The following is an 18473-nucleotide window of genomic DNA, read 5'->3' as shown; positions in this document are numbered from 1 at the left end:
GAGCCATCCAGCAACCATTTGTCTTAATCAGTCACGGTCTGTTACAGTCACAAAAGTGCTGACCCATAAAAAACAATCTGTTCAAAAATCACATTGTTTTCTTTTCAGACACCATCGACACCCTTGCGATGTAAAACAACATGTCTGCTCATCTGGCTAGAAAGGGAAAGATACTGGGGGAACAAAGGCCCCCACTGGAAAATCCAATGCTAAAATATAGGGGAATAAAATGTGCTTCCCTAACAAAGTAGAAGCTACTGAGAAGTAAAGCTTCTCCTTCCCTTCCCCCCCGCAATTGTTTCACATTACTTTGTATATTTAAAAATATTAGCAGATGAGCACCATACTTTATTTTTTATAATGCCCTTAGTGCGGGGGACACTTACAAAATTGGATTTAGGTTTTGTTTTAAACTGCCCCAGCACTTCGCATTAATCAATCCAATATTATTCTGCACAATAATAAAGGTTATTAAGAGTAAATAATTGTGAATTGCTTGCTTTACAGCTATTGTAGGAAAATATCCAAATCACAAGATTATTGCGGAGCCATATATTTTTACAGCTGGAAAAAAAAACCTTTAAAAATAATCTAGTGGAAGCTTGTAATGTTATAGTTTAGATACAGAGGCACACAGAGTCACAAAATGAGACTCACCGAAGCTAACTCAACTATGTTGTGGCAGAACTTGGACTAACTAGAGTCAAGACCTCCCAACTACCAGTCTGGGGAATCTTTCTGATATTCCATGCTGTCAAAAAAAGATGACTTCAAATAATTTTTAATGGAATCATTTTACATGATGGGGTAGGTGGGGCAGGAAGGAGTCTTCCCAATTTAAGAAAAACTCTAAAAACTTTATGAAGCATCCCACCTCTGAAGTGACTTTGTTTTTATTTTATGTTTTTAAATTTTAAATTTCAATGTGATTTCACTGGTATTTGGAACTCTGAAAAGCAAATTCCCTTTGCCCATGTAAATTAGCACTTGCTCTGCAATATACAGTTCTAGAGAGCTACCTTGGGCACTGGAGGTGACACAGCTTACCCAGGGTCAAACAGACAGTGTGTGTGGCAGAAGCAAGCCTCAAATTCAGATCTTCCAGAATTCAAGAGCTGGAGAGACTAGCTCCCCTTCCATTATTCAAGATGACCTCTCTACATCATATTATACTTTGGATATATTTATTTATAACCTCATAGAATGTATCCTCCCTGAGAGCATGGATAGTTTCATTTTGTCTTTAAATCCCTAGCACAGTGTACCCGGTAGGAACTTAATAAATGCTTGTTGATTGATTGAATAATTGATACCTAATGTCTGAGAGAGAGAGAGAGAGAGAGAGAGAGAGAGAGGAGGAGAGAGAGAGAGAGAGAGAGAGAGAGAGAGAGAGAGAGGGAGGGAGGGAGGGAGGGAGGGAGGGAGAGAGAGAGAGAGAGAGAGAGAGAGAGAGAGAGAGAGAGAGAGAGAGAGAGAGAGAGAAGAGATGTTTTCCCAGAGCGAGTCAGGAAGCCCTGAGTTCAGCTCCTGTCTCTGACACATTCTGTCTGTGTAACCCTGGCAGGGTGCCTAACTTCTCAGTACCCCCTACTAAACTCTCTAAGATTTGAAGATGCAGAAAAAATTAGCTTTCAGTATCCGCAGTGAGTACTCCATAGGCCAGAGGCGTCCAACACCTGCTCTAAACCAGATTAAAATGGAATTAGAAAATATTCAACAAAACAAATAAAAGTACAATAAAACATAGATAATGTTAGTATAGCCAACTTTCCTAGGTGATATATTCCTAGAAAATGGCACAAAAATAAAAAATGTGAATGTTGATGCATTGAACCTATGGGAAATAGGGGATTAGGGCTCCACTACCACCCAAAACTGTCATCTTTCATTAGAGACTGCTGAAAATACAGTTCTTACTTTTAGTAAATTCATATTATTCAAATTCAACTTTATGCAAAGAATTCTGAAAGACCTTCACATTTCAAAAAGAATCTGTTAACTTTACAGTACTGTGCTCACTCGCTCTCTCTCTCTCTCTCTCTCTCTCTCTCTCTCTCTTTCTCTCTCAACTCCTACCTCCTGACTCTGTGCTCTGATAGCTTCTCACCCCTCCCACCAAAACCAAGACAAAAAACTCAACCCCTCCAAGTGAAAGCAGAAGAACGGATGTATTAGGAGCTTGGTTTGAGACCTCCCAGACAAAGAGAGAAATGACCTTTGCCCCACTCTGACCACCTGCCTGCCTGAACCTCCCGTGTGTCTGTCTTCCATCTGTCTGTGCTCAAGTACTGTGTGACTCTCCCTGGCTCCCTCGTTTCTCCCATCCTCTCTTGTCTGTGTGTCTGGCCCTCATGTGTCTGCCCCCTCATTCCCTCACAAGGCTGACCCCAAGCCCTGAGTATTCCTCCTCTTGCTTTCACTTCTCTGTCCCTAACCCCCACTGTCTCTGTCCATGGCCCCCATGTGCTGGCCCCCTCCCTCCATCAGCTCTTGATGGTTTACTTAGGTAAAGCAAGAATTGTTGATACATTTTCTGCATACAAATCTTTGTAACAAAACATTAATTCTGATAATATACACTTTTCCTAGTGAAACAACCCATAACATGCAGGGGAGAGGACAGTGAACAGTCCCCAAAGAGATGGGAAGAAGTAGGGGCTGTGATACTAAAAGAACCCTGAGGGGAAAAAGGAGGAAGGAGCAACCTGCCATCTCTAATCTCCCTTTCTATGGTTCCCAAATGAAAAGCACATGCCTCTGGGTGAGACCGAGGCCCCATCAAAGCTCTCACCCCAGCTAGGGGCAGGCCACACAGGGGCAGCGGGGAGAAGGGACGTGAGAACACTGGCTGGGGTGACCACCATCCCATTTATTCACAAACAGCCCCAGTCCATTTTTTTTCAGTTCTCTCATCCCACACTTGAAAGATTACTTTAGCACTTTGTGGAGCAGATTCATGAACACTTTTATGAAGACTTTCCTCCTTTTTGCGGATATAACAAATTGTTGATTCGTTAACACCAAATTCTCAGCAGAGAGGCTGCAGACGTTCCCCCATGAAGTTTATCTAACACCTTTATTTTCTCACTAAGCCATATCACTGACTGCACACTTGGGCTTAGAGGCCAAAGGACTTGCACTATGCTTTGGGACATTATGGCAACATAAAACTTGAGTTTTAAAGGCAAACAATGAACTAACACAATGTTCTGTGTGTATAGCCACAAATGTGCATGGTTGCCAAAGTGAAAGGAAAATGAGGTTATAATAAAATCACACAAATGTTTGAAAGTGAGAAAGTTAAGAGTGGTAATATTGACGATTGACTGAAAATGGTTTTCTAAGTCAACATGCAACCTGCAGGGATCCTTAGGTATGGTTCAGTGACCCCCAGTTTCAATCTGAGTTTGTTTCCAATGACCTACACCAACGAAATCATGGGTCAGGTTAAAAAAAAATCAAGATTTACATGCTTAGTATGTTTGCATTTTTTAATATTGTATTTTCTTAAAACTTGTAATAGTAATAGCTCTGTTTTCGAAGCAAATCCAACAAGGACCCCAGAGCATTTCAAAGTTTAGAGAAATTTAGAAAGTATTCTGTGACGATTCATGATATTGGAGAGAAAATAAAGCCAGCCCACCCACCCCTCCAGATCACAACAACGTCTCTGCACTCATGCCAGTCACCCATATCTAGGAGTCCTTGAGAAAGAGAGCCATTCCTGCCACAGAAAGCAGTAGCATAAGGAAGATTCACTGGAGCCAAACACACACAGCTAGGACTGGGCCATGCGCTCCTCAGCAATTCTACAACCATCCCCCTGGATAGTTACTCTTTGTAAAGTGCCTTGCATCAATGTGTTTTCCCATTAAGATTTAGATAGAGTCAAAAGAATAACGACTGATATTTATATAATGTTTAAGTTTGAAAGGTGCTGCAAAGCACAGAGGCTATCACATTTAAGCTGTCTATAGACCCTCTGAGGCAAGCGCTATAGGTATAATTATTCTCAATTTACAGATGAGGGAACTGAGGCTCAGGTAAGTTGTTAGGGGTTTTTGTTTTATTTTATTTTATTTATTTGTATTTTTTCCAGTGAACTGGATATCAATCAGAGAAGCAGGTCTAACTAATTTCAGAGAAGGTCATTTCTAGGTTGGCACTCTTTAGCCGCAGTGACTCAGAAAGACCATCAAGAAGGACTTTTTCTTTTTTTCCTCATCACTACACAATGCAAGTTAACTTTCCCTGCAACATATAGCCTAAGAAAGTTGTCTAGAGTCCTGAGAGATCAAAGGATTTGTCCAGCGTTACATAATCAGTACATGTCAGAAATAGGACTTGAACCCAGGCCTTCTTGATTTCACAACTATATTCACCAAGTCACTCTGTCTCTCAAGGATGCCTCCCTATACATACTTACATTATACATGGTATAGTGGAAAGTGTGCAGTATTTGGAGTCAGAGAACCTGAGTTCAAATCCCTACACCACCACTTACTAACTAGGTAATGTTTGCGAACTCATTTAACCTCTGAGTCTCAGTTTCCTCATTCGTAAAACGTAGGTATTGGGATTAAATAGCTTCCCTTCTAGTTCCACTAATGAGTTCTGTATGCTAAGGAAATCTCAGGTCCAGTCTTTGGGATACCTAGTACAATATCTTGCACATAGAAGGCACTTAATCAACATTTGTTCAACTGAATTAATTCTAATTATTGAATTTAATTGAATCGATCAAGTTGGAAATAAATTGTGATTTGCATTTGTAAAGAGAGTACCCAGACAGAGGACATCACAAATCCTAGAAGTAGAGAAGTAACAACTGGAACAATCCAGCACTCCTTACTGGCTATGTGATGAGAATAATTCACTTAATATCTTTAAGCTGCACTTTCTCCATCTTCCAAATGGGATTAATGATACTTACAACAATGACTTCACTGGGCTATTGTGAGAAAGTGGTTTTTTGAAAGCCTAATAGTATCATGCAAATGTGATCTATTAATATTTTTGTTCATTCACTTCAGTGGCCTAGTTTTGTTCTTGGCATCAGAGCTTCAGAACGTATTCCCAGGTAGGAAGGGGAGGGAAGGGGGTGGGGGGAAGCAGTTTAAGAAAGAAAGAAAGAAAAAAAACCCTCTGAAATCTTGAACTCATCATTACACATCTGTGAGGCAGACAGAGAGCAAAGATTCTGCACATAGGATGCCATGGATAGACTGGTGCATTCATGTCAAGAATACACAAGTTTGAATCCTGTGTCACATTTACTGGTTGTATAACTCTGGGCAAGTCATTTAACCTCTGTTTGCTTCAGTTTCCTCAACTATAAGAAAGGGCATAATAATAGCATCTGCCTTGCAGAGTTTTTGTTTTATTGTATCAAATGAGATAACATATTAAATGCTTTGTAAAATGTAAGGTGCTGTATAAATTCTAGCTATCCTGGGTATACAGATTGGAGTACATGAAAAGAATTGGTACAGTCACAATCATGAAATTCGTCACCTCTTTTTATTTGACAAAGAACTACAACTGTCTTTTTTTCATTTGAAATTAATTTTCTTTGATATATCAGTTGAAAAAATCAGGAGAAAGCCTCCAGGATTGTAGACAGATGTGTTTGATGGTTTGTGATTTCCATGGTGAAGGAAGGGCTTATGCTGATTAGATCACGGATTCACTGAGATATTAAAATAGCAATGGGAAAACCGAAGTACCCGTTAATAAAATTATTTGGAAGGCATCATGTGGTTTTTTAAAACCTTCTCATGATTTTAAGTTGGTGTTCTGCCTAAATGAGAATTTCTCCACAGGAAAAATTATCTGTAGTGATTGCATCATCAGAGACCTGCTTCTTGAAGAAACTTTTTCAAAAAAATCAATCAAACACTCCATTTTCAAAAGGTAATGATCTGTCCATCAAGCACAGGCATAATATCAAGTGAAGTGTTGAAAATGGTGATCAATCAACAAGCAGTTATCACCATGCTATTCTGTGGTGGGCACTGTGTTAGATGAAGTGTGTAACTCAAAGAACTTATAATCCAGTGAGAGGAAACAACATAAAAAATGTCTAGATTTGAGAGGAAATTTAGCTGGGAAAATCAGGAAAAGTTTCATGGAAAAGGCAGCATTTTATCTGAGCCTTGAAGAAAACCAGGACTTAATAAGAAGTGGTGAGGAAGGAAGGTGTTCTTGGTACAGGAGACAGCCAATGCAAAGGTAGAGAGTTGAAGCATTGTATAGAAGAAAGAGTTAGAAAACCAGGTTGGCTGGACCACTGTTGGTTGGACTCTGTTATAAAGCTTACAATGCCAAACAAAGCTTATATTTGATCTTTGGAGTAATAGGGAGTCATTTATAAGCGTTTTGAGTTAGGGACACATTTCTTTGGTGTTCTGCGATATTTTAAATAAAATCATACCCTGCTTTCCCCTTGCTTATGGAGGTGAGTCTGGGTTCTTGAGGGCTATGCCATTTGAGCACAAGTTTTCACAGGTCCTAACCAAACTAAAAGGGCTTCAGGCATCATCCAAGAAATTGATTAGTGTGACTGTCTCCAGAAGACCAGCCTAATTAAGTGCATAGAGGTGTGACAGCAGGTTTTTCACAAGATGATGGATTTTTTTCAGCCATACTATCCTTGAAGACCTTCTCACATGCCTAGGATCTTAGATTTGGAGCTGGAAATGACCTTAGAGGTCATCTCATCTAAACCCTTCACTATGCTGAATTAGAAATGGGGAAGCTGAGGTACAGAGGGATATCAATAAGCACCAGTGGAGGGAGTACCCACACTGACAAATTAACTTCTTGAACTTTTGAAGTATCGCCAACTACACAATAAGAAGGCCTAGGAATCTGATCTTCATATTACTGAGCTTCCACAAATACTTGGGATTGCCCACAGAGCTAAATGGCCAGGAGCCAACTGGGAAATCTGAAATTACTACAAAGACCAAACAATTGGTTAATGCTGGGAAATTTGTAGAACATTTGAATACCTGCAATTCATACTCATCTTCTTGGTATGTACCAAAGGCAAACCACATAGATGAAGAGAATTTTGCTGAAATATCTGGTATTAACTTTTATGGTTACTAACCAACGCAGAAACACTATAAGGAACTTGTCAAGAAAAGCAACTCTTCTGGCTAAACTTCTATGCAAATGAATTCTGACTAATTAGGATGATTCACACTCCCAGTTACCTGCAGAAAGGGTGGAATGTATGGTTTTAGGAATTTTTCTCCTAGAAACCAGGGCAGGAGTGGGAGGGGGGAGGGGAGAAAGATGGCACTTATCAAGAACAAACTCTCCATTAACCTTCCCCAGACAACCCAATTATCTGTCAGATAGTATCACAAGCTACCTTATGTCCATAACTAGCTCATTATCCACAGAGGCATTGCAACAGGGAATGCTCTTCTCTACAGGATGTGGTCTGATGACTCTAGCCATGCAGTGAAAGTGATGAGTCCCTCTGGGTTCCATTCATGGCTGTGTCATAGAGTTCATTTCACTCTGCACCAAATAAAGGTATTAGCAACCTGTCACCAGGATGCCAGGCTGACTTCTCAGGTCAGACCCTCTCTTCCCTTTCTCATACCAAAGATCTAAGTCATCCTGCCACTTCCCTTTCCTCTCAAGTTGCTTCTTCCTGCCAGACACCCCCACCCCAACATTCTCCCACCCTCAGGCCTGCTTAAATCCTCCAACCAAGGTAACACTTTCCTGTCTGATGGGGACAATCCATTCAGTGCTCCAAAAAAGGCTTCTGCCCTCCCTTGTCTGGGCATGCTTTCTTTAGACACAGTGAGATGCAATAGCTGTGAAAGAATTGATGCTGTGGGTCCACCAACAACATCTGTTTCTAAGACATTATTAAGATAACATACACTCCTTATGTAGGAAGGATAAAATCATGCTTATTTAATGATGCCTGAAAACTGCTTTCAACCCCTAGGGAAAGGATGTCATAAACAAAATACAGCATTGTTATTAAATCTTAAATCATAAGCAGAATGACCATCTGTCTGAAATAGTATAGAAGAGGTTCCTATTCAGGTACTACATGTGTTGAGCTAAATAGCTTCTGCGGTCACTTCCAAGTCTGAAATTCCACGGACTTGAGTTCAAATCCTAGATCACCTATGTAGCACGCATGTGACTGTGTGACATCACCTCTTTGGATCTGTTTCCTCATCTATTAACTGAAGAAGGTATACAGGATGGTTTTGCAGGTTCCTCCATCTCTAATTCCGTAATATGAAGACTCTTTGGTTTACAAAACACAGCATGTATGACAAAATCTATGTGGTAGGGGCAGACACATTCAAGGTTTATTTTAGATTTTTAATGATTCTAAATCTACAATCTTTGAAATATTTTAAAGCAAAAAATAATTAGACAAGAATCATTTTTTAAAAAGAATAGTCAGCAGTCTTATTAAGCCTACCTTTTAACTAGCAGATTCCAAGATGGACCCTTCAGAATATTCTTACATCATTAAATGAGAAAGCAGAGTGACAAATGTAAAGAGCACAAGATTTGGAATTAGAGGATCTGGATTGAGTCCTGGCACTAACGCTGACTTCTTATGTGATCTTGGCTAACCATGTGTCAGTTTCATCATATGCAAAATGAAGTTTTGAACTTACAGCTCAAGTCCCTTGTAGTTTTAAATATATGATTCTATGAAAATTACCCCACAACATTCCTGGGAATAAGGCTGGTAGGACCATTCCTTTTTGCAGATAAAAATTCAGAAACAGTAAACCAGATTTCTGGGATAGGTTGAGGCAGCAGCATTTGCTAAAATCCAGGGAGAATATCTTGCTGCCTCATGAATCCCATCTCTTCCAGTTTCTTGTTGCTATAATTCTAGGAAATAATTGATTCAAAGTCAGTTAATGTTGGTGCAAAATGGAGACTAGAAATGGAAAGAGCTGGATGATATCCATTAGGCAATCCTACTTTCTTTCCCTACATGTCAAAAGAAATGAGGAAGTAGTCCCCTTTGAGAAAGCAGCCCCCTTACCTATCCTGTTTGTTTCTGGGCTCAATGGCGCACATCATTCAGTAATCCCCTCAAATTTTCCCCATTGGAAATGCAAATCAATGAAAAGCAATGGCCTGTGAGTGGTATGGGAGGCTCAGCTGTCAGACTCTCTTAAGTCTTTTGCTCAGAGCACCTACCAAAGCAGAGGAGGGTTCGGGCTCCCTTGGCCTGGCAAGGTTGTTTCTTAGTGATTTCGCAATGTTCCTCCTCAGGCACTAAACTTGCTTCTGGCTGCTTTCCAGAACTGTGTCTCTGGAGACCAACTAACTGCCAGAGAAGAACAAGAGTACTTATACATCCTCAGGAAGAGAAATGAGGAGACTTTCTTCGTATTTACTTATTTATTTGTTCATTTATTGCAGGAATCCAAGCAGTCCAGGGAGTGACCTTCAAGACTGGAGAGAGAGCTTTGGAGACCCATGAAGCCAGCAGCTTGGCAGGAAAACATCCAATTCTCAGACAGCCTCCATTTCAGGGACACTCCCAAGTTTAACCCAGGACTTGAGAGCCCTTTTCCCTGACTGATTAAGCTCATCAGCTTCATCTAATGAAGCTGTCTTGCTGCCATTAGCTTAAAAGTAGAGGGACAATATGAATTTCTTTTAGGAGCCTAAAACCAACCAGGGAAAACTGGACCTGATGAGTACATATAATATGAGAGTCCTCCCATTGGAGCCAATGGGCTGAGTCCCCGGGTTAACAGTGTTGTGGGAGCATGCCTCATCAAGGCATTCCTGCAGGGCATTTTGCACTCCTTATTTCCCCTACACAGGATGTGGGTGCTTTGGATTCCCTACAAAAAAGACGTCGGCATCCTGAACACTAGAAACACATGCACTGTTTTCTTACCAAACGTCATTAACCATTTATGAGTTAATTGTTGATTGGGACTCCACTTCTTCAGCCCATTGTCCCTGCTTGACAGTTATAAATGACTCTTTCATCAATGGAGCAGATTTGGCAGCCAGATTCTGCTTGGTGGTAGATTAGTTCAATAGCAAATGGAAAGCAGTGTGCTTTAGTGAATACAGAGACAATCTCGAAGAGAATAAGACCTGGGTTCAAGTTGACTTTGACACATATTGACTGTGTGATCTTTAATGTCAGAGGCAGCCAGGTGGTGCAGTGGATAGAGTGCTGGACCTGAAGTCAGGAAGGCTCATCATCTTCCTGACTCCAGATCTGGCTTCATACACTTCCTAGTTGTGTGACCCTAGGCAAGTCACTCTACCCTGTCTGCCTCAGTTTCCTCATCTGTAAATTGAGCTGGAGAAGGAAATGACAATGTCTTTTCCAAGAAAACCCCCAGATGGGGTCATGAAGAGTTGGACACAACTGAAATAATTGACAGTCTTCTAAGATTGTAACTTACACAGCAGCTTCAAATGTCCATTGATAAAAGGAGTTTCCTCAGTCAGAGTTTCCTCCTCCAATGAAATCACAGGTCTCAACAACAACAGTCGCAAAAATCATGTTTGGTGGTAAGCTATTTCTTTGAAATCTAGACCTAGACTATAAACTTCTTAGAGGAGTGGCCAGGCCTTATTCAATGTGTCTCTCTACACACAGCACAGCACTCTATACAGTTAATGCTCATTAAATGGTTCTAGTGTTGTCTACAATGTTGTATATTGGAAATGGCTCTGATTCAATGTCAGAAGTTGCTATTCAACTGTTTTAGTTGTGTCTGACTCTTTGTAATGCTATTTGGGGCTTTCTTGGAAAGATACAGGAGTGCTTTGCCATTTACTTCTCCCTCTCTCTTTACAGATGAAGGAACTGAGGCAAACAGAATTAAGTGACTTGCCCAAGGTCACATAGCTAGTAAGTCTCTGAAACTGGATTGGAACACAGGAAGATGAGTCTTCCTGACTCCAGACCCAGCACTCTATCCACTTCTCTACCTAGCTGCCCTAGGTCTAGGTAAGGCTATAGCTATTTGTGATGTAGTGAGAAAGACAAGAGTAACAGATTTGAAATCAGAAAACCTGGGTCTGATTCACAGCTTTCTTATTTTCTACTCATCCAACTATGGAGATGCCTCTTAACTTTCTCTGAGTCCCACTTCCCTTATTTTTAAAATAGGTATAATAATATCCATGTAAACATAAGCTATGCTTACTGATGTAACTTACTGTTACTTACTATGTACTGATGGTAAGTTCTCCAATTTGCAAAGGCTACAAGCCAAGACCAAAGGAGGAAGTGTTGGTGCTTGATTTTCTGTTTGCAGATGATTATGCACTCAATGTAGCCTCCAAAGCTGAGACAGAACAAAGTATGGATCAATTCTCTGCTGCCAGTGCTAATTTTGGCTTAATAATTAACACCAAGAAAACACAGGTGCTCCATCAGCCACTGCCACACCATCCATATATTGAACCATTGGTTACAACAAATGGAGAAGTTTTGAATGCTGTGGATAAGTTCACTTATCTTGAAAAGTTTAGGAGAGAAGAGGTATTACACTGACCACCAGACTGAAGGTCTACAGAGCTGTTATGCTGACCTCATTGTTTTATGCCTGCAAAACATGGACAGTCTACCAGTGCCATGCCAGGAAACTGAATCATTTCCATTTGAACTATCTTAGGAAGATTCTAAGGATCACCTGGCAGGATAAGGTACCAGACGCTGAAATCCTTGCTCAAACTGAACTGCCAAGTATCCAAACTATGGTTCAGAAAGCCCAACTCTGATGGGCTGGTCACGGTGTTTGAATGCAAAATGTACGCTTGCCATAAAAAGACTATTTTATGGAGAACTCACATGGGGCAGGTGATCACATGGTAGTCAGAAGAAGTGCTACAAGGACACCCTCAAGGTGTCTCTCAAGAACTTTGGATTTTATTGTGGAACATGGGCGTCTTAGGCAGACGACTGCTAAGCATGATGTGCCCACAACAGAAAGGGTGCTGTGCTCTATGAGCAAAGCAGAACTGAGATAGCACAAAGTAAATGTGGTGTGCACAAATTTGGAATGTCCACCCCAAATATTCACTGGGATTATCTGTGCCCAACCTGAGATGGTAGAGCATTTCAAGCTCGTATTGGTCTGATCAGCCACAGATGGACACACAGAAATTTCACGTTATCATGCTGATGTTATTTTGATCCTCTACAAGAATGAGAACAAAGGACAACAACCAATCAAGCTGCCACTATTACTCTATCACGGGGCCTCTGATTGGATAAGAAATCACATACAATCACGAGGGCAAGGAAAGAAGTTTGTTGTTTGTTGTTTTTGTGGGGTGGAGTAGTGGTGCAGCTTATAGGAGGGAAGTACTGGAAGAGCGTAAGGAAAGAGGAAGATTTCCCAGAATTCCAGGGGACATAAAAGAGTTGCTTATAACATGAATTTTATGTCCACATGGCCAACAAGTAGAGGACAGAGTCCTATCAATGAGAATGAAGTCTCCTCTCCTGTTGACAACTTCCCTTATCCCCACTCCCAGTGACTCACTACTCTCTTAGATTCATGACCTCACCAATGTGGTTATCCCCTCCACAGGTGTAGACTACAACCCAATTACACAGGTGTGGACCGCACCCCATCTCAATTTCTTATCCTGTGTCATTCTTCTCATGCAACCATCCACAGACAATACACCCATCCTACTGGATCCCCTCTTCCAGATCCTCCTGTTACATTTCAGTGGTGCTACTGGACTACTTTAGCTATCCATTTATCTTTCCCTCTGCCATAAGATCAGTCCACCTCCTTTTCTGATTATACATTTCTTTGGTCATAATAGCAAGCACTTCTATCTCTACCACGCTTAGTGTGTATTCGTCCTTGGTTGCCAAAGAAGACCATGTCATCAGAGAAATAATGACATGACTTGCACTTGACTTTGTTTTGAGTGAAGGAGGGCTGTGCAGGTCACCAGCCTCACTTCTCCTCTAGAGACATCTGAATCCAGTGACCAGATAGATATTCATCAGGATGACTGGAGATGACCCAGGATGAGGCAATTGGGGTTAAGTGACTTGCCCAGGGTCACACAGCTAGTGAGTGCCAAGTGTCTGAGGTGAGATTTGAACTCCGGTCCTCCTGACTCCTGCACGGGTGCTCTATCCATTGTACCACCTAGTACAAATTCAGAAATACAATTTGGTCATGGAAGTAAGACCAACTTTAAATAAACAACAACTACAAATCAAACAAACAAACAAAAAACACCCCAACCATCAAGGAGACCTATTATTATTTTGCTCTGAGTTGGCTCCAATTCCCCAATGTTTTTAAAACATAAAGACAATTCCAGTTGATTGATCAACAAGTATTTATTAAGCACTTACTATGGGCCAGACCCTATGCCAGGTGCTAGGGATATATAGATACGAAAGTAAGACAGTCTCTGACTTCAAGAAGCTTCCACAGTCAGGATGCTAGGGAGATTTAAAATGTTCATAGATAATATCCAAAATACATACAAAGTTACTAGGAAGGAGAGTGAAGATTAATAACTAGGGAAATCAGGAAAGGACTCCTAGAAAAATGACACTTGGTATGGATCACTCTACTTTGTATCTGCTGTTCTACCTTTTTGAAATAAGATGCCCCTCCCATAATAATCTCATCACCTCTAAACTCACCACCATGCTGCTAACTCCAGCCTTCTCTTCCCTCCATTTGGAGGGCTCAGCCCCAAATGCCTCCCAATGCCTTCCTTTACAGAGGGCAGAAGCTGGAGTCTCAGCTCCCTCCACTTTGATTCTACTGTTCTGTCTGGTTTCAAATCCATGGAACAAGATGTCCTCCCACTGGATGTCTCCTGGGGTAGCTGGCCCTACTTTTCTGCCTCTTTTTATGTGCTGTCTCCTCCTTTAGATTGTAAATTCCTTGAGGGCAATGGTTGTCTTTCTTTTTATTAATTGCACATCGGGCACATAGTCAGCACTTCATAAATGTTTCCTGGATTGGAGTGGAAAAGTTTTCTTTATTCCTGGCCCATAGTGACTTTGGAGACACAGACCTGGTGTCCATCTGATTCTGACTTACTGTGCATAAGTACATGTGTATAAACTTGGAGTCAAAAACATTCTCATGACAGAAAAGGCTGTGGTTCATTTGGGGAATTTTCTCACATTCTTGGCTCACAGTCCCCACCAAAGAAACCTGAGAACATATGTCAGCTAGCTTTGTGCTAGGTAATCATACAGCATGCTGCAGAAGAAAGTTTTATCAAAAGGAAGAAAGTGAAATATAAATAATGAAGAAAACTGCCACTAGTCCTAAAGATGTGTATGACTCTTAAATCACTTCCAGTCCCAGAGATAAGGGCTCCTCTGGCAGAGGCCCCTTCCCCATAAAGTCTTGTCTTTGGTTCAGGGCTTCTTGACATGGTGAGTGGAGGGGGACATACGGGTGTTTTCATTCACTTATTCTAACTTTCTGTCAGTCTTCTTGACTTCATAGTCCACAAACTATCAGTTTCTCAAATAGGGCTGGCTAGTATCTCTATAAAATCTTCTAATTCTTTAATGTAATCTCTTTGGTACAAGGTGATACTTCCCCACCCTCAAATTAGTCTTTCTTTTTTCTTCTGATGGCTTCTGTTCTTTCATTTATCATTTCTCCAATACTCCGACCTTACTCTTCCCTTCCTCTTGCTCCTTATTCAATCATTTCCTCATTTGCCAGACTCACCATCATGAATACTGGATACTGAATACTGTGTTGGGACAGATGCTTTATTTTCCCTACTTAAATGAGGAAAGGAGAAGGGAAAGGGTCAAACACATCAGCATATGCTACATGTATATATGTAAGTTTAATGTGAAGTGGTGCAAATTTGCATTTTGGGCATAAATGAGTACCAGATTTCGTCAATCACAACTAATTTTATATCTAGACATGATGGTGGGGGTGGGGTTTAAAATAGTATATGCAAAACATGGAAGATATCTTTAAATGAGAATTTTGTTAGCCTATAGTCTGTGGATGGACATCAGGAAATTTGTTAACTTGGATGGAGAAAAAAAATCTTTATTTTCACTAACCTCTAACTGAAATTTAGCACATTCTTTATCCATGAATGTAAGCAAAAGCAAAGCAAAACCAAACAAAAAAAGCTCATTTTTTTGAAGGGATCCAAAGTTTTACCTGATTGCCGAAAAGGTACAAGACAACAATAAGAGTCAGGAACCCTTATTTCAAGGTATAGCCTAGAATAAGCAGAGTCATGAAAATTCATAGTCATAATGAAAAATGCTAGTCAGAAAAACTGAAAAAATAGTCATCATCTCCCCAATCTAACACAAGGCCCTCTTCTTGGTGTTCTCTTCTCCTCAGGTTTTTGTGGCACTGCTCTTTCCTGCTTCTCCTCCTACTTCATTAACTGCCCTTTCTCAGTCTCCTTCATCAGCTCTCCATCTAGATCAGGATGGAGAACCTGCAGCCTTGAGGCCACATGTAGCCTTCTAGTACCTCAAGCTCTGTGAAGTTTGGATTCAGTCAAAGGCTACACTTGAGGACCTAGAGGGTGATGTGTGGCCTTGAGGCTTCAGGTTCCCCCTATCTAGATCATGCCCACTAAACTTAGGTATCTCCCAAGGCTCTGCCCTGAGTCCTCTTATCTTCTCCCTGCACACCAGTAATGTCAAACCCAGAAAGAAAGGGAGATCACCAATCTGTCCATAAGCATTATTACAGGTAGCATACTGACTCAGTTTTAAAATGCAATATCATCAATATCATCTATATTTTTTATTTATTTTGTTAAATTTCTCCCAATTACAAATTAATCTGATTCCTGGCCAGACTCTAGACTGTTGTGAGTTTGACACATGTATGTTCTATAATACACCATTTTGTTGGGTGATCCCATCAGCTGCCACAGATTCACTTATCACTTCTATACAGATAATTCTCAGATCTATTTATCAGGCCCTAGTCTCTCTCCTAACATCAGTCTTTCATTTCTAGTTTCTTTTTGGACATCTCAAACTGGATTCCTATAGAAATCTTAAGTTTAAATCTAAAGTTGAACTCATTATCTTTTCCCCCAAATCCTCTTCCTAACTTTTCTATTACTGTTGAGGTCACCATCCTCCTCCTAGTCACTCAGACTCACATGAGGATTGTCATCCTCAATCTATTATTTTCACCTGCCATATCCAAGTTGTTTAGTCCTGTCAATTCTACCTTCTGTCCTCTGACACTTGACACCACCTTGGTGCAGGCTCTGATCACCTCATACTTAGACTATTCGTATAGTCATCTGATTGCTTTCCCTTCACCATCTCTCTCTCCAGTCTCCACTCAGCTATCAAAGTGATCTTTCGGGTTTAGTAGGGTTCTGACCATTTTATACTCCTGTTCAATACACTCTAGTAGCTACCTATTTTTGTTATTGTTCAGTTGTTTCAGTTGTGTCATGATCATTTGATGTTTTCTTGGCAAAGATACTGGAGTGGTTTGCCATTTCCTTTTCTAGTTCATTTTTATAGTTGAAGAAACCAAGACAAACAGGATTAAGTGACTTACTAGCCAAATGGCTAGTAAGTATTTGAGGGCAGATTTGTACTCAGGAAGATGAGTCTTCCTGACTCCAGGTCTAGAAATCTATCCATTGCACCACCTATCTCCCTATTACCTCAAGATCAAATATAAAATACTCTGTTTTTTAAAGTTCTTCATAACCTGTCCCTTTCCCTTCTTTCCAGTCTTCTCACACCTTATAAAACCCTCCCCTCCTTATATACTTTATGATTCAGTGATGCTCCCCTCCTTGCTGTTCTGGGACCAAGACATACCATTTCTCAATTGTTTTTTCACTGACTATATCCCTGTCTGAAATTCTTTCTCTCCTCATCTTGGTCTCCTCACTTCTCTGGCTTCCTTCAAATATCACTTAAAATTCCAGCCTTCTGCAGAAAGCCTTCTCCTGGTCTTCTCTAATGCTGGGGCCTTCTCTGTGATGCTCTCCAGTTTGCATGTTATTTCCCCATGTTAGGCTGTGAGCTCCCTGAGGGCAGGGGTGAGCCCTGGAAAGTTAAGAGAATTACTCAGGGTCACAGAGCCAGTACCTGGTCCATAGTAGCACTGGATAAATGCCGATTACCTTGGCTTGATGGAGTCTATATAGGATTATTAGTAATGACTTCTGCATTTCTACATCTTTTAATGATTGGATCTAAATTCTGGGTCTTCTACATATTGACCACTGACCTTGAGTGAGCTCCTCCCCTTCTCTGCCCTTCATTTTTCTCATCTGTAAAGATGAATTGGGCCAAATGGCCTCTCAGATCCTTTTTATGATCTCTGGTTCTGGGATCCTATAATCATCTGTGCCACAACTGACAATATCAGAAATGAAATGCAGCTTTTTGTAGCCAATTGAAATGTTCATCCTCTTGGGGCACTTTTGTTATTTGAGTTAATAATTTTTACAAATGAACTAGTTCCACTGATAAACAGCCGGGAAGGCATTGCTGGCTTCATCCCAGAGTTTGAACAGCAGATAAAGCACTAGTCAGCAAATCCCAAGACAAATGTTTTTTGTTTTTTTTCTGATTTCAAGTAATCACCTTTGCAGTCCCAAGGAAGGTACCAGCATGCAGCTGCAGTGCTGCCTTGGGCTGGAAGGCAAACTACATGACCTCTTACTGTCCCTCCCAGTCTTCAGATCCCAAGAACAGAGGACTTCAGTGTCACGTGGCAGCACAAGCCAAGGCTGTTAGCAATTTCTAAGTCTTTCAGTTATTTTTTCTCAGGAGTTTCCCTCTCTCTATGTTGTAAACTTCCATTTCAAACTAGTAGGAGAGAGGAGTAGGAATGAGGTGGTTTTTCCTGGAAAAAGTTGAGTATTTGGGGATAAGAACCTCTTGGGAAGTCTACAAGGGTGGTATTTTATGTGGGCATGTGACGTTATAGGACTTGAGTCACATTTTATATACCTGTAGCTCCATTCAGCAGTTAAGCCATGACTCAGCCCAGGTGCACACTTAATACTCGGTTCAGGTTCAAGGAAACACAGCCAGCTTTGAACTCATTTGGATCCCTAATCTTGGCACAACTTGACAAATTAGACCGACTGTGTGGCTATAACAAAATCCTGAGCAGGTGAGCTTTGGTTGGATTCTGGTTTCATTATGTAATAATCTTTTTGACACATGTGATAATGAGTAATAATTACCTTAAATCGTGACTAAGAGAGATTATCATCCCATCTAGAAGAATTAAGCATTTCCCAACTATATGGCATTTAAAAAACCCTCAAGCCTTCCTGCCCCTCCCTCTATCCTAGTCCCTTTTAAATTATTTTTAAATTTTATTTTCTATTTTCTTTATTATTACTGTGATCATTAACAAATACATTTCAACATACAAGAAAAACAGGATAGAGGATTGTATAAGAAAACTGAACTTTTCCTATATACAGTATAAGTATAT

At 40.6% G+C, this 18473-nt stretch overlaps 1 long non-coding RNA gene across 1 annotated transcript in view; it reads left to right on the top strand.

The window, feature by feature from the left end:
* LOC140501751 (uncharacterized) overlaps positions 1-10124 on the top strand; it is a 35719-nt gene extending 25595 nt beyond the window's left edge. Inside the window, exon 3 of the long non-coding RNA XR_011966342.1 lies at positions 9433-10124. This is a non-coding gene — a long non-coding RNA (uncharacterized lncRNA). The remainder of the gene's footprint in view (positions 1-9432) is intronic.
* Positions 10125-18473: the final 8349 nt, after the last annotated feature.

This window comes from Notamacropus eugenii, chromosome 4 (assembly GCF_028372415.1).
Source record: "Notamacropus eugenii isolate mMacEug1 chromosome 4, mMacEug1.pri_v2, whole genome shotgun sequence".
NCBI classification, from domain to species: Eukaryota; Metazoa; Chordata; class Mammalia; order Diprotodontia; family Macropodidae; genus Notamacropus; species Notamacropus eugenii.
Note: the sequence above shows the minus strand (reverse complement) of the source record. Positions and strands in the feature narration are given on the sequence as shown.